Raw genomic sequence first — 22,252 nt, forward strand, 5'->3', positions numbered from 1 at the left:
TCACAGTCCCACTAAAAATCATTGATCACCGCCATTACTAGTAAAAAAAAGTTATAATAAAAATGCCATAAATCTATCTCCCATTTTGTAGATGCTTTATTATTGCAATTTTATTGCGTTTTTTTTTTTGCACATTGCCATACAGTTCAGCCTCCCGCAAGCAATTCAAGGTCCATGCTTCTCTTCATCACTTCATCCTCCATCTTTGCCCTCTCCTCTTTTATTTCTTCCAGCTCAGGGTCCTCTTTTCTCTGCCATTGGCTGGTTACTGATGATGTAACCTCTGGGTTAGCATACTAGCGTTACCTCATCCCAGCCCCCAGATCCATTCTCCCCATCTTACAGATAGTAGGAGTGGCCCGAGACTGTACAGTGCACTGCGCATGTGACACAAGCAACTGTGCACAAAAAAATAATAATAATCATTTTAGCAGATGGGTAAAGGATTTTATTTTGGCGGAAGAGTTTTACAAAGTAAGGAAATCATCAGTCACTAATACACACTATGATCGATTAATACGTTTTGGTGTTTTCATGGTTTTTGGCACAATTATATACAATGTTATAGACGTCCCGTTTCCTTTTCTGGCCTCTATGTGCTGGTGATGCTGTGATGTGGATGGGGACAGGGCCTTTTTGAGGCGTTATAACCATATAGTGTATGGCTGACTTATAATAACTATTAATAAGTGCACGTTTGTCAATGTTTTAAGGCATAACCACCTTCCTCACCTACATTATTTTTCTTTCCAGATACTAAAGGAAATGTAAGATAAAGCAGGAAAACCAAATTGAACCGAAAATGCTCCAGAAGGCGACAAGCCTGAAGTAATGCAGTATACATTATGTTGAGATTGTGTTCTGCAAAAATAAACTTATGATACCAAGTGTCGCATTATTTCTGTTTCATTACTTCATAATTATTACAGCCAAGTCAATAGTTAATTTTCTACCATACTGCCCAGTGTTTTCTCAGACATGGTCTACTGTCTGTTAACCACTTCAGCCCCAGACCATTTGGCTGGCAAAAGACCATTCGGCACTGCGTTGCTTTAACTGAAAATTGCGCAATTGTGCGATGTGGCTCCCAAACCAAATTGACGTCCTTTTTTCCCCCACAAACAGAGCTTTCCTTTGGTGGTATTTGGTCACCTCTGAGGTTTTTATTGTTTGCGCTATAAACAAAAAAAGCATCAATTTTGAAAAAAAAAATGCATTATTTTTACTTTTGCTATAATAAATATCCCCAAAATATATATAAAAAAACATTTTTTCCCCACAGTTCAGGCTGATACGTATTCTTCTACATATTTTTTGTAAAAAAAAAAAAAAAAATCGCAATAAGCGCTTATTGATTGGTTTGCACAAAAGTTATAGTGTCTACAAAATAGGGCATTGTTTTATGGCATTTTTATTAACATCTTTTTTTTTTACTAGTAATGGCTGCGGTCATTTTTATCGTGACTGCGACATTATGGTGGACAGATCAGACACTTTTGGCCCTTTTTTGGGACCAATCACATTTATACAGCGATCAGTGCGATTAAAAATGCATTGATTACTGTGTTAATGTGAATGTCAGTGAAGAGGTTAACCACTAGGTGGTGCTGCAGGGGTTAAGTGTGTCCTAGGGAGTGATTCTAACTGTGAGGATGGGCTATGTGACATGACACTGATCAAAGCTCCCGATTACAGGGAGCAGTTATCAGTGTCCTGTCACTAGGCAGAATGGGGAAATGCTTGTTTACATCAGCATTTCCCCTGTTCTTCCTCTCCGTGAGATGATCGTGGGTATCCCCACTGACACCAAGTCTGCGGGACAAGCGATCACACTCAAGGAGCCCGCGGTGGGCATGCGCCCGCAAGCTGCTTCTTAAAGGGCAACGTACAAGTACATTAATATGCCTGTACTTGCCCTTCTGTCAATGTATATTGGCATGAGATGGTCGGCAAGCAGTTAATGCAGAATGTGTCATTGACATGGTGACCTCAGCACAGGGGCGGACTGACAACTCATGGGGCCCCCGGGCAATAGAAGATCATGGGGCCCCCTTGATCCCAACATTGAAGCTACACCTGCACAGGGGTACACTGGAGGGAGAACGCACACACACAGGGGGACACTGGGGGGGAGAACGCACACACAGGGGGACACTGGGGGGGAGAACGCACACACAGGGGGACACTGGGGGGGAGAACGCACACACAGGGGGACACTGGGGGGGAGAACGCACACACAGGGGGACACTGGGGGGAGAACGGACACACAGGGGGACACTGGAAGGAGAACGCGCACACAAGGGGGACACTGGAGGGAGAACGCACACACAGGGGGACACTGGAGGGAGAACGCACACACACGGGGACACTGGAGGGAGAACGCACACACACAGGAACACTGGAGGGAGAATGCACACACACAGGAACACTGGAAGGAGAATGCACACACACACACAGGGGGACCCTGGAGGGAGCACGCACACACAGGGGGACACTGGGGGGAGAAAACGCACACACATGGGGACACTGGAGGGAGAACGCGCAACACACAGGGGGACACTGGAGGGAGAACGCACACACGCAGGGGTACACTGGAGGGAGAACGCACACACGCAGGGGGACACTGGAGGGAGAACGCACACACAGGGGGACACTGGAGGGAGAACGCACACACAGGGGGACACTGGAGGGAGAACGCACACAGGGGGACACTGGAGAGAGAACGCACACACAGGGGGACACTGGAGGGAGAACGCACACACAGGGGGACACTGGAGGGAGAACGCACACACAGGGGGACACTGGAGGGAGAACGCACACACAGGGGGACACTGCAGGGAGAACGCACATAGGGGGACACTGGAGGGAGAGCGCACACACACACACACGCACACACACACACACACAGGGGGACACTGGAGGAATAACGCACACACAGGGGGACACTGGATGGAAAACGCACACACAGGGGGACACTGGAGGGAAAACGCATACACACAGGGGGACACTGGAGGGAAAACGCATACACACAGGGGGACACTGGAGGGAAAACGCATACACACAGGGGGACACTGGAGGGAAAACACACACACAGGGGGACACTGGAGGGAGAACGCACACACAGGGGGACACGCACACAGGGGGACACGCACACAGCACAGGAGGACATGCAAATAGGGGGACACACACACAGCCTGGAGGACACTGTGGGGTGGGGGGACCCGGGGCCCTTACATCTGTACACTCCCCGGGTCCCCCCCCATCACGTGTAGCGGCCCTGGTGTCATCTGCTTCACTTACCGAGTCACCGGATGCCGATAATAGTACTTCTAACAGCGTGCTGCTCCTCGCCAGCCGCTCCACTCTTCTCGTCCGTCCCAGGTGATGTCACGACGCATATAGTACAAGCACCTGGGACGGACGGGAGGGAAGGAGGGGCCGGCGGGGAGCAGCGCACAGTTAGCTGTGTTATTTTCGGCATCGCGGCATGTAATTCAGCCGCTGCAAGTGGCCTCTCATGTGGCCAAGTCCGGGCCCCTAATGTCCTCGGGCCCTCGGGCGGCGCCCGAGTGACCGACTGGTCAGTCCGCCCCTGCCTCAGCACAGTTCTCCACATCAAAGTTCTTTGAATGGCTGGCACCTTACAGATGACCCCTAGAGGGCAGGCACTTTTGCACTCCCTGGGATACGGACTGGCAATGGATCATATAGACCACCAGCTGTTTTGAAACTACAAGTCCCATGCGACATTTCAAGACCCTGACCATCACAGGCATGACTCCTAGAGGCAAAGGCAAGATAGGATTTGTAGTTTCACCACAGCTGGAGGGCTGAGGTTGCCTACCCCTGATCGAGACACTGTTGTTTTAAAAAAAAAAAAAAAAATAATGATGAGAATATTTATATCAAGTTGATTTCCTTTACATGTACAGTACATGCAAAAATCTTTGAAACATTTATACTTCCCCTTTAACCTCTTTGGATGCCAGAGCAATTTTTTTTCATATTCCTCAAATTTTTACATATTTTAGGCTGGAAGATTACTTAAAACCCCCAAAACTTTATAAAGCAGAGACCTTAAAAATGGTGGCAGTGGTTTTATTAACCACTTCAGCCCCATGCCTCGTTTTGAGATTTGGGGGGTCATTTACTATAGCCCCGCAGCGCTAATTATCGGCAATTGCCGCAAATTAATGCTAATTAGCGCTAAAACGGTATTTACTACAGCGCTGGTGAGAAAATACTCCCTTTACTATAGTTCCCTGAAACCAAATAGTGCCCAAACCCTTACTATGCTAAAACCTGGAGAATTGCACATGGAAATATTGTTTAGAGCAAGATATAATTGCCTAAATAGCACTGAGCAGTATATTATTTAAAGATAATCTGCTTTGAAAGTGTGTAAACAAGTGATTTCTACACTGAAATATCTTTAAAAGTCTGAGAAGAGATAAATTCCCCATTTTTGTACAACTAGGTGCCAACACAACTGAGCATGCTCAGACCTGCAAATAGCTCTCATTTTAGCTCCAGTGTCTTTTTTACAAGACGCTATAGTAAATACGAAAATGAGCGCTGAGTTAAAGAACATTTCCTGACGCATCATGGCAGCACACACACTGGGTTGTGACTCCGCCTCCACAACCTGATAGGACTGGTTAGCTATAAGATTTGAAGAGGAGTCCACCGTTGCATTCTCCTTTTTTTCCTCACAAGAATGGGACATCACGTTTGCGATCGGTTAGCAATGGAGCCCCTTACCGCACTACCCCAGCTAGGTTCAGCCTCTCCTACCTGGAAGCCCCTGTCCGTACGGTCTCTAAATGAGCTATAACGCAGGGGGCCCCACTCTGGTGGTCTCAGGGGCAAGACAACAAAATCAACATAACAAATCTTTAAAAGACAAAACCTTAAAAAGGTTTTAATAGTTTGCAGCGGTCTCCCCCCTATCTGTTTTGGTTCCTACTTACTTCCCAGGCATGCCTCTCTTTCTGCTTGTTTTTCGTTTTTCTCTTTTCTTCCTTTTTTTTCCCTTTCCTTTCGCTCTGGGCATGCTGAGCCCTGTAGTTCCACAGCGCTGTGACCTCTCCATCATGGCGGCTGCGTTCGGATGCTCGGCGCTCAGGAAGTGACGTTTTCCCCTTGCCCTCTGCATTTGCCAGCATCCAAGATGGCGCAGGGCGGCGCAGCCGGCCAGTGCGCATGCGCGGTGGTGACGTCACTCCTCCGGCAACGGCGGGCTATTTAAAAACTGACTTTTTCGTTTTGAAGTGCTGCTTGTGCTTTCTACACCATCTACCATCCTGATCTCTGCACACAGCCTGCTGCCTTGCAAGACAAGTCCTCCTGATCTCTGGTGTACTCTATTCTTCCCTATGGAGACCGCTGCCTTAGTAGACCATCCCAGAACTACAAGGTAAGGGGACGTATGGATTGGTAAGTAGTGAAGAGGAGAAAAAGAGAGCACTGCCATTAATACCTTTCATTTTGGTAGCTCTGGCAGGTCATCGGGGTCATCCCATTCTAAAAGAAAGGAACGTTCCCCCTCAAGACACTCTCACTCTCGGCGTAGTCGGTCAAGGTCTTCCCGTCATTGCAGAGAAGTGTCATCCTCACACCGAGAGGAGCACCATACACGTCCTGCGGTTAATACCTGCTGGGTCTGTGGAGCGCAAGCATTACCTAGTAAGCTTGTTTGCCAAATCTGTCTGGAAGAAGCAACTCGAGACAAAGAAGCTGACGCTAGAGAAGCTTCCAATATTATAAGAGACTCGGTTAAAGAAACAATCTTGCAGGTGACAGCATATAATCCAATCAGGTCATCTAACTCAGCCTCAACTTCTCACACCCCTCAGGATCCAGATGACTCCCCAGAGGATGAGGAACCCCTGGCCCCTACAGTTTTCGACTTTGCATTAATAAACCCATTTGCGAAATCAGTTAAGGAGGCGATCGGTTGGGAAGAAGAGAGAGACGTCCCACCTAAGTTACGGAAATATTTCCCTAACCTAAAAAAAGACCCTGAGGTCTTCCCCTTTATTGAAGAGCTAGAGGAGCTCATAAAATATGAATGGCAAAAACCAGAAAAGAAGTCCGGCTTGAATAACAGATTAGCAAAGCTCTATCCCTAAAAGAGCCAGCAGTGAACCCTCTTATCTCCGCTCCCGTGGTAGACTCCTCACTGATGCGTTTAGCGCGCCATGTAACCCTACCAATAGAAGACGCCGTAACCTTTAAGGATGTGATGGATCGCAAGATCGACCTCGACCTTAAGAAAGCCTATTCAGCAGCGGGGGGGGGGGGGGGGGCCTGTAGGCCAGCAATTGCTCTAGCAGCAGTCGGTAGAGCCATCACCTCCTGGACGTCTGGCGTTGAAAAATTAATTGTAGAAGCAGCAGACCAAGACAAGATTATTTCAGCACTGCAGGAACTCAGCCTTGCGGGTGATTTTGTAGCAGAGGCAGCGGTGGACGTTATAAGGTCCTCAGCAAGAGCGATGCTAGCCTCAGTAACTTCCAGAAGAGCTCTCTGGCTAAAACCTTGGGTTGCTGACGCAACTTCCAAATCCAGCTGGTGTAAGATCCCTTATGATGGCACTAACCTTTTTGGTTCAAAATTAGATTCCGCAATATCAAAGGTCACGGGGGGAAAATCGGGTCTAATACCGTCGGACAGAAGATCCAAACAACAGAAAAATCCGCCCTTCAGACGACACTTGCCAGAAAGGTACCGGGACGTAAGATCTTATAGACCCAGGAAAGAATTCAAACGGAATTGGCGAAGCACACAACCCTCTTTTGTGAGAGTCCAAAAATCAAAGACAACCATTCCGGGAGACCAACAAAAATCTTTTTGATGCCACGCATGCCCTGAACGATTCGACTAGAATCATTTGGTTTAACTTTTTTAAGTCCAACACAGGCCTCAGGTCTCCTGTTTTCTTTAACACCAAGAAAAGGGGAGAGTAAAAACCCTCTCCTCTCTGCTCCTGTGGAACTTCTATGATTGCTTGCTTTTGGAGCAACTCCATAATGTATCTGACCAAAAGCTTTCGTTTCAGGCGCGAAAAAGGTAGTTTGGTAGGTCTGTAGTGTTTTTTTGGCGGTTTTTGCTTGAACTTCCACCTGTGGCCCGGTCTTCTGTCGCCGCCGCCTTCCGTTCTTCTGCCGGGCCACCGCGCCTTCTTATAGCTCTTTTAGAGGCGGTGGCCCGGTCTTCTGTCGCCTTCCGGTCGCCTTCCGTTCTTCTTGTTCTTCTTCTTCTCCAGGAGATGTTGACACGTCGCTCTCTCCGGCCGGAATGCCAGAGCCGCGCTGTGCGGCCACTTATATAGTGACAATGGGGCGGTGTCACATGGTATATGTCACATGGGTTGGTCACATGGGTTGATGTCACATGGGGGCTATGACATCGTAAGGGGGCGGGGTCACCATGTGACCAACCCATGTGACACCGCCCCATTGTCACTATATAAGTGGCCGCACAGCGCGGCTCTGGCATTCCGGCCGGAGAGAGCGACGTGTCAACATCTCCTGGAGAAGAAGAAGAACAAGAAGAACGGAAGGCGACCGGAAGGCGACAGCGGCGACAGAAGACCGGGCCACCGCCTCTAAAAGAGCTATAAGAAGGCGCGGTGGCCCGGCAGAAGAACGGAAGGCGGCGGCGACAGAAGACCGGGCCACCGCCTGCAAAAGAGCTATAAGAAGGCGCGGTGGCCCGGCAGAAGAACCGAAGAGGGGGACAAGACCCCCGAAGTCGGGAGAAGAGGCCGGCGGCGGGGAGGAAGAAAGCCGGACTCCTCCGCTAGCAAAAGAGCTACAAGAAGATAGCGGAGGAGTCCGGCGAGAAGACCCCCGAAGACGGAAGACCCCCGGAGCTGTGCAATAAAATATTTTATCTCGTGTGTTGTGTTTTTTTTTTGGGTACTTTTATTTTACAGGTGAATTGGTAGGGGTACATTGTACCCCATACTCATTCACATAGGGTGGGGGGCCGGTATCCGGGGGCCCCCTTATTAAAGGGGGCTCCCGGATTCCGATAAGCCCCCCGCCCGCAGACCCCGACAACCAACGGCCAGGGTTGTCAGGAAGAGGCCCTTGTCCTCATCAACATGGGGACAAGGTGCTTTGGGGTGGGGGGGCCGCACGGCCCCCCCTTCCCCAAGGCACCCCCCATGTTGAGGGCACGCGGCCTGGTACGGCTCGGGAGGGGGGGCGCGCTCGCTCGCCCCCCTTTCCTGGCCGGCCGGGTAGCGTGCTCGGACAAGGGTCTGTTGTGGACTTTGGGGGGACCCCCACGCCGATTTTTTTCGGCGTTGGGGTTCCCCTTTAAGTCCATACCAGGCGGCGGGGCCCGCGACGTCTCCTTCGCGGGCCCCGCCTACCTGCACACGCGCTCGAAATGAGCAGACTTTCCTCCGAGCGGGAACAGTTTGCTCATTTCGAAAGTGGCCTACACACGGGCGGACTGTCCGCTCAAACCAAGTTTCAGCGGACAGTTTTTCGGAATTTCCGAAAAACTTTGTTCGTCAAACTGTCCGCTGAAACTGTCCGCTGAAGCCCCACACACGAACGGACTGTCCGCTGAAACACTGTTCAGCGGACAAAGTTGAGCGAACAGTCCGCCCGTGTGTACGTGGCCTAAGTAGATAAATAATAAATGATTATGTTATAACATATAGCATAATATATGATTTAGCTTTAGCTTCAGCAGCAGAAGATTATGGGTAAATCTTATACCCATAAACCCATGTTTTTTCCTTCTAGTTAAGAGGGCTAGGCTGGAAGGGAACATGTGTCCTTTAGACTCACCCCCCCTTCTATGACACTGCAGTGAGAGGCGTGCCTCCACTGCAGCATTTTTATTGGAAAGCTTGTTCCAATGGTGCTTTACCATTGGTCCAAGGCTCTAAGCTGTCCATTGAGCTCAGTGCCTCTGACAAGAAGTGAGGAGAGGCACTGTGATCTCATCCTCTCAGTCTGCTACAAACAGAGTGTGCCAGCTTGTATTTAAACTGGCAGTTCTGTATGTATCTTCTGATGGGCTACGCAAGGAGCCCCGTATCTCCAGAATTAAAGGTGGCAGGAGCCTCAAATTTTGACCAGTGGTGGGGCAGGACTTTGGCTACCTAATTTGGCAAGCTATGGCCCTCGAAGCTCGATCGTGGGTTTTTTTGTTTTGTATTTTTTTTTTAAATACAATTTTTAATGGCAGGTGAGGCTCCCCTGACTGCACATCCCTGTTGCAAAGTGCAGTTTTCTTTGCAAAGCAAACAGTAAATTTGCCTTTAGTAAACTCCAGTGTCATCTGTCTTTGAGTGTATCGTCTCAGGGTTGTGATTTCCACTGACTGATAAACGAATAACTAATAGAAAAAGGATCCACCTATATGCGTGTTAAAAAGAAATGGTAAAAATTGGTACAAGCAAGTATTATGTCATATAAAAAATATAATATATAAAAAAAAAAAACTTTCAGACACACTCAACAATAGTCACACAGATTATATGCTCATGGAAAACAGACTTTATTTCCCTTTTAATTTAAGAACACAATAGGTGAGATAGGAGATTTCAGTACCAGACTGCAAAGTAGCTGTGTTCTCCCCCATGCAATCTATTGATACATTTACAGAATGTTTAATTAAATTGTTTAATTTCCGAGTTTTCGGTATAGGTGCAAAATGTTATTTTGTTCTTAACTTGAATTGCTGGAGTTCTCATCTACAAAGCAAGAGAAGAAAAAAAAAAAAAAAGGAAAAGTTACATTTAACCACTTGACCTCCAGAAGATTTACCCCCTTTCATAACAAGGCCATTTTTTGCGATACAGCACTGCGTACTTTAACTAACGATTTGCACGGTCATGCAACGCTGTATATAAATGAAATTTATATCATATTTTTTTTTTTTTACCACAAATAGAGCTTTCTTTTGGTGGTATTTTAATCACCACTGCGTGTTTTATTTTTTGCGCTATAAGCTAATAAAGGTCGACAATTTAGGAAAATTAAATATATTTTTTTACTTTCTGCTTTAAAACATATCCAATAAACATTTTAAAAAAATCAAATTTCTTCATAAATTTAGGTCAATATGTATTCTGCTACATATTTTTCGTAACAAAAATAAATAAATATATAAAATATCCCAATAAGCGTATGGTTTGCGCAAAAGTTATAACATCTACAAACTCTGGTATATAGTAGACATGTGTACTGCCGAAAAATTCGTTGTTTTTCTCTTTCATTCGTTTTTTTTTTTTGTTTGTTTTTTGGATCATTTTTTTATGATCGCAATTCATAAATTTGTCAATTAGAACATTTGTAAATTCAAAAATTCATAAATTTGAAAGTTCGAAAATTTGAAAATCCATAAATCCGAAAATAAGAAAGAAAATCCAAAAATTTTAAAGAATAACTCACTAACTAACTAATAATAACTAACTATTGAATTATAGGTATTGGAATTTCCTTTCAAATTTGGCTGTTAGTGAACGTAACGAATACAAATTTATCCAAAGTTACGAATTATCCGAAATAATGAATGCTGCATCTAAACAAATGGAACGTAACAAATTAATAGTAATAAATAATAATAATATAAAATTGTTATTATTTATTATGAATTAGTTCTGTTCCATTTGTTTAGATATGGAATCGAATATATCAAATAATGCGTAACTTTGAATAAATTCGTGTTGGTTACGTTCACTAACCGCCAAATTTGAAAGGAAATGACAATACTTATAATTTAATAGTTAGTTATTATTAGTTAGTTATTCTTTAAAATTTTCAGATTTTCTTTCTACTTTTCAGATTTTCTAATTTTTCAAGTTTACGAATTTATTATTTAACAAATTTTTGAATTGCAATCATAACGAATTACCCAGAAAAAAATAAACTGTGAAACAAACGGTAGTACACATGTCTACACAGAAGGTTTTCTACCTTAAAGCAGAGAATGCAAAAAAAAAAACTTCTGCCTTTAGAACCACTTACTGTACTTTTTTTTTTTTAGAATGAAGTACAGATGAACTATGAAAGAGATCTGATAGGGGACAAACATTGAGTATTGTCCATTTATTCTGAAAATGCTAGTTACCTGGCAATCCTATGATACCACATTTCAATACTTTGTGTCATCAATCCACAACAAATATGCAGATTAGTAGATGTGCACACTTATTTCAGGTCAGAAACTAGAAAGTGCAAAAGCTGAAGGATCACAGAACAGCCAAACAAATGTCAGTTTCAGACATAGATCCAACCAAGTTTTTATAGAAAAGTGACACATTTCATTCACTGAATTTGTTTTAATATTTACCAGTGTTGCAGGGATGGTTGTATTCTGCCACTGCTTGTTCATCTGAAAGGTAAAACATAAACACTTTACATTCTATAATATAGTGTATTTGAGCATTTTTTGTGTGTCCCACCAGTTTAAAATCTGTATTTTTGTATTTTCTATATTAATTCTGTGAAAAAAACCCCATAAACTAATGAGGCTAATCAGAGTACTGTGTTTTGGCACAAGAATAGATCCGGGATAGTTGAAAGGAGCTTCAGCAATCCCTAAAGAGCCAAATAAAGCCCACTGCATCTTCATAAACCCTAAACCCAACTTAGTTTCTCCTCCTTCTAGTATTATTATTATTATTATTATTATTATACAGGATTTATATAGCTCCAACTGTTTGCGCAATTAACAAAAGGAAGGCAGACATTACAGTTACTTTACAGGTTGGTTTGTATTTCACCAACTGGATGTGCTAATCCACCGTTCCCTGTGATAATAAAGTATAACAATCCAAAGGAAAATTAAATTGGCCTCTTACCCAACTTCCAATGATCTCATCATGTCACAGCTCCCGTCTCCTTCCGACATGTTTCTCCTTGACAGGCTACGTCTGAGAATGGAGGATCCATTCCTCCATCCTCCATCCTTGGATGTAGCCTGTCAAGGGGAAACATGTTGGAAGGAGACGGGAGCTGTGACATGATGAGCCTCCGGATTTGCTGCTGATCTCCATGCTGGATCATCCTCTCTCTACTGCCTAATATTATCTGTGTTGTAAATCCATATTTTACCTTAACCACTTCAATAAAGGGCACTTTTGTCCCCTTCCTTCCCAGACCAATTTTCAGCTTTCAGGGGTCTTGCACTTTCAATAAGAATTACACGGTCATGCAATGCTGTACCCAAATGGAATTTTTATCATTTTGTTCGCACAAATAGAGCTTTCTTTTGGTGGTATTTATTCACGACTAGTTTATACACTGTGTTTGTTATATTTTTTGATAAGAGTTTTTTATTTGTTTTTGAGACAGCGCAACCTTTTACATTTTCAAATATTTCCATTATCTCCTTGTATCCAAGGAGTGATGAAAATGCAGCAGTCTACACTTATAATTAGCGTGAGATTTTCACACACATTTCTTTTACAATTTGGTACAAGAGGAATCAGAGGGTCCTGCTCATTAGGGCTTTCAATCTAATAGAGAGGGTCAATTGATACAAAAGGTAATATCTGTGGGGGATGAGCTGATGGTGGAAGTAAAACAGTGTATTAGTCAGAAGCAGGATAGGCTTCTTCAAAGAGAAGGGTTTTCAGGGATCGTCTAAAGATGAATAGATTAGGGGACAGTCAGACAGATTGAGGTAGGGAGTTCCAAAGGGTGGGGGAAGCTCTGGAGGCGGGTATGGGAGGAGGGGACAAGGTGAGTTAGAGAGCAGGAGGTCTTGAGAGGACTGAAGAGAGAGGCTTGGTTGGTATTTTGAGCCCAGGTTAGTGATGCAGCTGGGGGCAGAGTTGTGGACGGCTTTGTAAATTATTGTTAATACTTTGAATTGTATTCATTGGGTGAGTGGAACAGTGGAGGGATTGACAGAGAGGGGTGGAGGACATTGAATGGTTGGTAAGGTTGATGAGTCTGGCAGCGACATTGATGATGGACTGAAGGGGGGATAGTCTATGTAAAGGTAATCCAATGAGGAGGGAGTTGCAGTAGTCGAGGCGAGAGATGTTGTGGATGTTAAGGCGGCATGATTAGAACAGGGATTGGATGTGGGCCTGAGAGGACAGTTCAGAGTCTAGGATTACCCCCCTAGCACCTTGGCATGTGGGGACAGATTGATATATGTGCCATTGCTCTTGACAGGAAGTTAGGCCGCGTACACACGCGGGGACTGTTCGGCCAACTTTGTCCGCTGAACAGTGTTTCGGCGGACAGTCCGCCCGTGTGTGGGCGTTCAGCGGACAGTTTCAGCGAACAGTCCGCTGAACAAGGTTTTTCGGAATTTCCGAAAAACTGTCCGCTGAAACCTTGTTTCAGCGAACAGTTCCCTCGTGTGTAGGCTTGTTCGACAAACTAAGTTCCGCGCATGCTCAGAAAGGATTTACACGCCGAAAGATATAATGCAGTGTATAGGACGTCGTATTTTTTGTCCCGTCGTACGTGCCGTTCACGTAATCGCGCACGGTTTCAGCAAACTGTTCGTACGTCGTGTGTGGCCATGTCCGTCCATGCTAATTTTGAGCGGACTGTTTGCCGAAACTGTTTGACGGACAAAGTTGGCCGAACAGGGGAAGAGGCACGTGGTGGAGGAAATATTAAGATCTCGGATTTAGATTCTGTTTGAGGAAGTGGTGTGACATCCAGGCTGATACGTCTGTTAGTAAACCAGTGATGTGTGAGGAGACTGATGGGGTGAGCTGAGCGCCAGAAAGATAGATTTTGGTGTCATCCGCATATAAATGGTAGCAGAAGCCATGGGAGGCCATCAGCCCAAATCTATTATCCAAGGCAGTGAAATATGGTAGAAAACTCCTGATTTTCACAGAAATACGAAGGCAATGAAAAACTCAATTTTATTCATTCCTAAGGCCTTTTCTCTGTGGTGCACTAAATGCATTTAACTGTGTTGCTCAACACACCACACTCATAGGCGTGCACACAGGGCTGCGCTGGGCACACCCTAATCACCCTGTGTGCATTAGCATTCTGTGTGGCAGATGTGAAAGATTTCCCTCTTACCAGCTCTGCCAAAAGAGAAGTGCTTGCGCACTTCTCTTTTGCTGTGTCGACAGGGAGATCAATGTGCCGGTGGCCATACATATGTAGACACACGCATGTGTGCTTGAGATTCGGGGTGCACACCCTATTGCAACAGGCTGCGCACACCTTTGACCACAATGTACCAAAAAAATTGTGCACACGGCAATTTCAGCAGTGCAAAGGTTAGTGCTGTGCTGCAACACAAGTACCCCAAGAAGGTGCATTGTGGTGCCATTCAGAACAGCACACAATACCGCACCCCAATGGTATGAATGGGCTCTAAAGCTGAATAGCTCAAATTTAGTTGCAGTTTATACAGATGTTGCCAAAGAAAAATGTTAACCATTGTATAATTGTAACATTTGTCAACTTGTCCCACCGAAGAAGAGCTCCAGAGGATGTGAGTGAAGGTCTGGTTTGTTTAACCACTTAAGGACCAAGCCTCTTTCTGAGATGTGTTGTTTACAAGTTAAAAAACAGTTTTTGTTTGCTAGAAAATTGCTTAGAACCCCCAAACATTATACATTTTTTTCTAACGCCCTAGAGAATGAAATGGTAGTCGTTGCAATACTTTCTGTCACACCGTATTTGTGCAGCGGTCTTACAAGCGCACTTTTTTGGGAAAAAATACACTTTTTGAGAATTAAAAAATAAAGCATCAGTAAAGTCAGCTATTGTGAAAAATAATGTTACACCAAGTAAATTGATACCCAACATGTCATGCTTCAAAATTGCATCCGCTGGTGGAATGGCGACAAACTTTTACCCTTAAAAATCTCCATAGTAGACGTTTAAAAAATTCTACAGGTTGCATGTTTTGAGTTACAGAGGAGGTCTAGTGCTTAGAATTATTGCTCTCGCTCTACCGATCGTAGCGATACCTCACATGTGTGGTTTGAACACCGTTTTCATATGGTTTGAACACCGTTTTCACTTTTATTCCTATTACAAGGAATGTAAACATTCCTTGTAATAGAAAAAAAGCATGACAGGACCTCTTCAATATGAGATCTGGGGTCAAAAAGACCTCAGATCTCATATTTACACTAAAATGCATAAAAAAATAATGAATTAATTAAAAAAGGCCCTTTAAGAGCTATGGGCGGAAGTCATGTTTTTAAGTCGCTTCCGCTATGTAATGGTATGGAGATGCCATCTTCCCCTCACTCCTCTCCATACCCAGGACAAGGATAAGCATCCGATCGTCTCTGCTGCTAACGATGGCTCTGGTAAGCGGTGGAGGGCACCAGAGGGCGACGGGAGGGACCCCCTCTCACACCACCGATAAAGATGATCTTGCGGTGAATCCGCCACAGAGACCACTATTATCGGAAACCGGACTGAAGCTATATAAATCACAATAGGCATGTATTGATTGGTTTGAGAAAAGTTATAGCGTCTACAAAATAGGGGATAGATTTATGGCAATTTTTATAATTTTTTTTTTTACTAGTAATGGCGGCATTCTGCGATTTTTATCAGGATTGCGACATTGCGGCGGACAGATCGAGCATGTTTGACACTTTTTTTGGGATTCCCTGAGGAAGCCAATGGTTTGGCGAAACATGTAGGAGCTGATATCTCAAATCACAGGCTAACACAAGATCTATGCCTGTGGGATTCTTTTTGGTTGCTTAATAGCTAAATAATCAATTGCTTAGTACCCATTGTCTCAACTTTTGTTTATGTCATATTTTTTGTACTTGTTCAGCGTTTTTATATTTTTGTCATTAAAATAAAATTATATTGTTAAATATTTTTTATACATATATAGTGTCCCCGTAGTTTTTGGCACCGCTATAATCCCTTTCCTCCTCCTTCTCTTGCCCTTTACACAATAAATACCATATCTTTGGTATTAGTAGGAGGACTAGTGCCCGTCATTGGTGTCAATGGTAATATTGTGCTCCATCATTGGTGTCAATGGAAGGAACTGTGCCCTTTTGATGGTGTCAGTTGGAGGAATAGTGCCCCGTCGTTGGTGTCAGCAACAAGAATGATGCCCCATTACTGGTGTCAGTGGATAGAATAGTGCCCCAGGGGCCGGATTGAGGCAAGGAAAGGGTCACAGTTTGGAGACCCCTGGTCTAGACCCTCTATAGGTGTGATTATTGTACCGACTAGTAGAAGAGAAGACTATTACCTGTCTCATAGTAATCGTAGATTTTTGCTGTGGCTGATTTCAGGTCCTTGACATCAACATCCTGCTCCACCATAAAAGACAGATTTACAGAATAATGTCCCACCTAAGAGAAAAATAAGATTACAGTGATTGAAACAAATGCAACTAGGAGCTTCGGAACCAAAAAAAGCAGGCTGAAGTGACAGGTAAAAAAGAATATAAAGCAAACTATGCTAAAAGGTCGGCTTCCAACAGTGGTAGTGGAGGACTAAATAAACTATGAACAAAAGTACTAAAAGAAGAAATATTAAATAAAAAGATACCGGGCAAAATGAAATGCAGAGTAAAAACACTAAAGATAAACTATGATTGAGGTTTTAGTTCAAATGAATTACTTTTATTAAACTTTTAATATATATTTAATATATCTATGTCACACAAGTCCTTAAGCATTGTGGATTTTCGGGAGAGAGAATATAGAAGAAGCTGTCTCCTTTCAGAATTTCTGTCTATGATTAAAATTCATTTTGGGGAGAACACACTGGAGCACCTTATGTTTACTCTTAAAGAGGAATGCAGTCTGCTTACATAATTTGTAATAAAAACATCTTTGCCATTCTGAAGTTTCTCTCCAACCACTTTGCATATTATTTTATATATAATGGGATTCTGTACTTGCCAAATATGCTGCAGAAATCTCCCCCCCCCCCCCCACTGAGTCTGGCTGCAACCATTTTAACTGTGGGCAGCTGAAGCCGCTGCCTGTTCACTTCCTGGATTTACACAGGAGGCACACCTTCAGCTCTGCAGCTCTCATTGTCCCTCTTATAACTTACCCCCCTCCCTTCCTGGCAAATTCTCACAAGAGTGCGAGAGAGAGCTGTGCATGATGTCATAAGCCTAGGCTAATAACCAGACAAGAAACAGGAAGTGGGCTGTATAAGGGATTTGCTGGCAGAAAAAAAAAAAGTTTTACTATCCAAAGTTAAAACAACAAGGGCAGAAGATTTAATAGATGGAAAGTTGAAAAAAAATGACAAAAGGTCTGCTTTAAAGTGTTTCTAAAGGCAGAAGGTTTTTTACTTTAATGTTAAAAATAAAAAACGTCATACTTCCCTCCTCTGTGCAATTTGTTTTACGCAGAGCAGCCCGGATCCTCCTCTTCTCGGGTCCCACTTTGGTACTTCTGGCCCACTTCTACCGAGTGCCCCCTCAGCCAGCAGCTTTCTATGGGGGCACCCGAGCCGAGTTAGAGCTCCTTGTATCCATTCGGATATGGAGCCTCGACATTCATGGACATCGCTGGAGAGGTAAGTAATTAGGGGGTGCTGGGGAGGCTGTTACACATAAAAGGTTTTTTATCTTAAAGCGGAGTTCCACTCAAAAGTGGAACTTCCACTCGTTGTACTCCTTCCCCCTTACGGTGCCACATTTGGTACCTTTGGGGGGGGGGGGGACAAGATACCTGTCTAATACCGGTATCCTGTTCCACTTTCAGGAGCCTCAGCCGCGGGTATTGACATCACTGCCTGGGCTCCCTCCTCCTCCCTCCCCTTTGTCAAGCATTAGGAGAGAGGAGCGGAGCAGAGCGCATGCGCAGTAGGGTTCCCAGGGTGAAGCTGTGAAGCTTCACTGCCAGGTTTTTCCTTCAGATTTACCAAAACCATATAATATGAGGACAAACCTTAGGAGTTTCAATGTGTATGCAATCAGGCAGGCCCTTCTACTACATGGTTTTGGTAAATCTGAAGGAAAAACTCAGCAGATAATCTGATAGTGTGTATGGGGCTTTACTCACAATGGAGGTGGCATGCACCCGTCAGCTGATGGAAACATCAGCTGTGGTGCCGACATCGCTGGACTCCAGGACAGGTAAGTGTCTGATTATTAAAAGTCAGCAGCTGCAGTATGTGCAGCTGTTGGCTTTTAATGTTTGCAGTGGTGGGCTGACCTCCGCTTTAATGCATAAAAATGCATTAAGATAAAAAAAAACTCCTGCCTTCAAAACTCCTTTAACCTCCCTAGCGGTAATCCCGAGTCTGGCTCGGGTTGGGATTTTAGTTCCACGAGCGGTAACCCCGAGCCAGACTCGGGATCGCATCGCTGGATGCAGGGAGAACACAGGAAGAATTTACTTACCTTGTCCCCTGGATCCAGCGATGTCCTCCGCGCTGTGTGAGCGAGCTGTCCTCCGCTCGATCACACAGTGCCAAATGCCGCCGAGCTCCGTTCCCTGTGACGTTACGGAGCAGGGGAGCGGAGATCGGCGCCAAATTCCAAAAAGTAAAAAGACACAAACACACACAGTACTGTAATCTGTAAGATTACAGTACTGTATTAAAAAGTTACACACCCCCTTTGTCCCTAGTGGTCTGTTTTTTCTACCTGGAATTTGGAGATTGTCCATAGCAACCAAAAAGTGTCCCTTTTTCAGTGTTTTAGGATTTGATTACATTATTGAATAATTTTTATTATTCTTTATTATATTATAAACTTTATCATACCCGAGATGTCTTCTAGACTCTGGTTCGAACAGATTTAAGAGAGTTATTCCTAAGAATTACAGGACTACAATATAAAACGGAAAATTTCCATGCAAAATAATTGTACCACTTTCAGCACCTAAAACCAGAATGAATCATACCGCCAGGGAGGTTAAAGTAAAAAACCTTCTGGGTGCAGCAGCACCCCCTTATACCTGCCTGAGCCCGATCCCAATCTAGTAAATTTTAAATGAGAGCAGCGGCTCTCCTGAGCCTCGCTATCCTCATTGGCTCACACAGCAGTGGGAGTATTTGGCTCCTACTGTTGCCAATCACAGCCAATGAGCTAACGAGGAGAGAGCAGGGGGCGGGCCAAGCTATGATTTGTGTGTGAATGAAAAATGTTCATTCACAAGTGTCTGGCTTGGCAGCAAACCTGCTTGAGAGCCCTCATGGCAAGCAGCTTGCTATTGGGAGTGCTCGGCAGGGGGGAAAGCCAGGAAAGCCAGGACTGCCGGCGGAGAATCCCCAAAAAAAGAGGACCGGCAGCTCTGTGTGAAGCCATTGCATAGAGCGGGTAAGTATAACATGTCTGTTTTTTTTTTTTTATATTTAAACCTTTAGAACCACATTAATTGACCAAAGATAATTTGACACATTATAGGGAGATTTAGTTCCTGTCTGTGGGCTGTTTATGGAACATTTGGTCCATAAACTGTAGTTATAAAATACACAAATTAATGAAGCTCTGTATTCATAAATACATACTGAAAGGCATTTTTATGCAGTGTAAGTACCGTATATACTCGAGTATAGGCCGACCCGAATATAAGCCGAGGCCCCCAATTTACCCCCAAAAAAACTGGCAAACTTATAAGCCGAGGGTGAGACATGCCTGTCCATCCCTGTGTGTGTGTCCGTCCATCCCTGTGTGTCCGTCCATCCCTGTGTGTCCGTCCATCCCTGTGTGTCCGTCCATCCATCCCTGTGTGTGTGTGTGTCCATCCATCCATCCATCCCTGTGTGTGTGTGTCTCCATCCATCCATCCATCCATCCCTGTGTGTGTGTGTCTCCATCCATCCATCCCTGTGTGTGTGTGTGTCTCCATCCATCCATCCATCCCTGTGTGTGTGTGTATCCATCCATCCCTGTGTGTGTGTGTGTCTCCATCCATCCATCCGTGTGTGTGTGTGTGTGTGTGTGTGTGTGTGTGTGTGTGTGTGTGTGTGTGTGTGTGTGTGTGTGTGTGTGTGTCCAGCCTACCTGTGTCCCGAGCCTTTGTCCCGAGCCTCCGTCCCGTGCCTTGCCTCCTTGCCTCCGTCCCGTGCCTTGCCTCCGTCCCGTGTCGTGCCTTGCCTTGCCTCCGTCCCGTGTCGTGCCTTGCCTTGCCTCCGTCCCGTCCCGTCCCGTGCCGTGCCTTGCCTTGCCTCCGTCCCGTGCCCTCTTCGTCGGCGCCTCGGCGGCCATTGTAAAATTCAAAAGCCGCGCCTCCGCCTTCGCCTGTGATAGGCGGAACACTGAATTTCCCAGCAGCCTGTGTTCCGCCTATCACGGACATCGTATCATCCTCGTCCGTAGTACGAGGATGAGACGATGTCCGTGATAGGCGGAACACAGGCTGCTGGGAAATTCAGTGTTCCGCCTATCACAGGCGAAGGCGGAGCCGGAGGCGCGGCTTTTGAATTATAGAATGGCCGCTGTCTGTCTGCTCGACACGCTGATCGAGCGGGCAGACAGCGATGACTCGAGTATAAGCCGAGGGGGGCACTTTCAGCCTCAAAAAAGAGGCTGAAAATCTCGGCTTATACTCGAGTATATACGGTACCTGAATTCGACCTGATATTTGCCTTTTGCAATCCACAGTAAAGCACATTTCTTACTAGGAGACCATAGCCCCAACTGTCCCTGATTTCAAAGGACAGTCCCTGATTTGGAAAATCCCTTTGTCCCTCTTTCCTCCTCTGTACAATATAGAATTTTTTTTTTCCCTTTAGAACTGTGCACAACCCTGGAGCACATCAGTCTAAGGGGTCATTCACACCAGGAGGTGCGTCCAAGCACGCACTTTTATGCATGTTCACACACATATATATATATATATATATATATATATATATACATATATATATATATATATATATATATATATGCGCATTTTCTAGATGCGTGGGGTATCATTAAAAAAATAATGGGACCCATGTGTGACGAAAAAGGTAGCACCCGTGTGTGCAGTACAGGAATTTGTGTGATATTACATGCGTTACCTCACTGCACCTGGTGTGAACAGGCCCTAAAATGTAGTCTGTAAGGCAGAATTCAGTGATCTAAGGTTGTAACTCTTCTCCCTCAAAATTCCTCCTTCTAGCACATGTAAACATCTCTTGCAATAACATTACAGCATGGCAGGTCCTCTGTATGGAGAGATCTGGGGTTACCGTTTAACTTCTCTCCTCTACCCTTAAAAGCAAAATATATCATACAAAAAAAAAAGACCCTTTCCTTTAAAAATAAGAAAAAAGAAAAAAGGAGGCTTGTTTTACATGGGGTCAGAACTGGAAGTGACGCCATGATATCGCTGTAGTCATCGAAGGCCATAGAGATGAGCAGAGGCCATCTTTCCTTCACTTCCCTCTTTGCTCAGCTGCTGCCAGTGCCATATCGGTTCCTGAAGCTACCGATCGCCCAGGTAACCCCGGGAAGCACCAGAAAGTGGTGGTGGTGATGAGGGGGGGGCCCCTCCAGCTGCTTTTAAAAGTGATCCAGCAGCGAATGTGCCACTCAGACCACTTTTATCAGAAAGACCTACACCCGAGGGTTATGGCATCTAGCTGCAGACATAACGCCAGTATTAAACGTCAAAGTAATGATGGATTTTCCCAGCTAGGCGGTCAGCAAGTGGTTACAATCAGTGGAAAAGGTAATCATGTGGCGGCTGGATCTTCTGATTGATATGGGATGTCAATAGGTAGCAAAAGATAAATCAGCAAGAAGGAGACCAACCAATTCACTACAAAATATCTACAGCTTTCCAGTATTCTAAGGAAAGTTATTCAAACCTGATTCAGATATAAAGTGACCACGTCCATCTGGATTTCACTTCTCTGTATAAGTCGGTCCTTTGTCAGCTGTAAAACAAAATAATAATTGCACATAAACTGCCAAACCTATGAAGCTTAGTCAGCAAAATTCAAGCATTAAGGGCCCATTCAGAGCTATCCGGTTTTTTGGGGTGCATAAATATGCATTAAAGCATTGAATTAATGCAGCCCATTCATATGGATGAGGTGCCAATGCACCCTAAACTGGACATGAGCCATACTCTCCAATGCAGTGCACCACAACGCATGGTATTTGCACTGGAGATATTCTAGGCTAACAGCATTGAGGTGACATTTAAAATGAATGACACTGCACTGCTCTAATTTGCATGGTGCATTACTACCTTGCATTGCAGTAATCCCATTTTCAATACAAATATCATGCAATTAAAATAACTGAAATGTAATTCATTTTTTATACCATCTAATATCAGTATGCAGCTGGATAGATTCTTTTAAACTGCAAAAAATGAATATCACCTTCTTAAAATTTG

General features: G+C 44.7%; 1 protein-coding gene and 1 long non-coding RNA gene across 2 annotated transcripts in view; one reads left to right on the top strand and one right to left on the bottom strand.

Moving 5' to 3' along the window:
- Positions 1 to 888, top strand: part of LOC143930915 (alpha-2-macroglobulin-like protein 1) — a 139,133-nt gene extending 138,245 nt beyond the window's left edge. The window contains exon 36 of the mRNA XM_077455601.1: positions 754 to 888. The gene's annotated coding sequence lies outside the window, so the exon portion shown is untranslated. The remainder of the gene's footprint in view (positions 1 to 753) is intronic.
- An 8,613-nt stretch (positions 889 to 9,501) lies between these two features.
- Positions 9,502 to 21,788, bottom strand: LOC143929993 (uncharacterized). Its single transcript, XR_013262685.1, has 4 exons — positions 21,717 to 21,788; positions 16,198 to 16,300; positions 11,323 to 11,364; positions 9,502 to 9,721 (listed from the first exon to the last, which is right to left on the bottom strand). It is a non-coding gene; the product is annotated as an uncharacterized LOC143929993 (long non-coding RNA).
- Positions 21,789 to 22,252: the final 464 nt, after the last annotated feature.

This window comes from Lithobates pipiens, unplaced genomic scaffold, assembly GCF_037356315.1.
Source record: "Lithobates pipiens isolate NorthernLeopardFrog02 unplaced genomic scaffold, aLitPip1_a1.2 Scaffold_25, whole genome shotgun sequence".
In the NCBI taxonomy this organism is placed as follows: domain Eukaryota; kingdom Metazoa; phylum Chordata; class Amphibia; order Anura; family Ranidae; genus Lithobates; species Lithobates pipiens.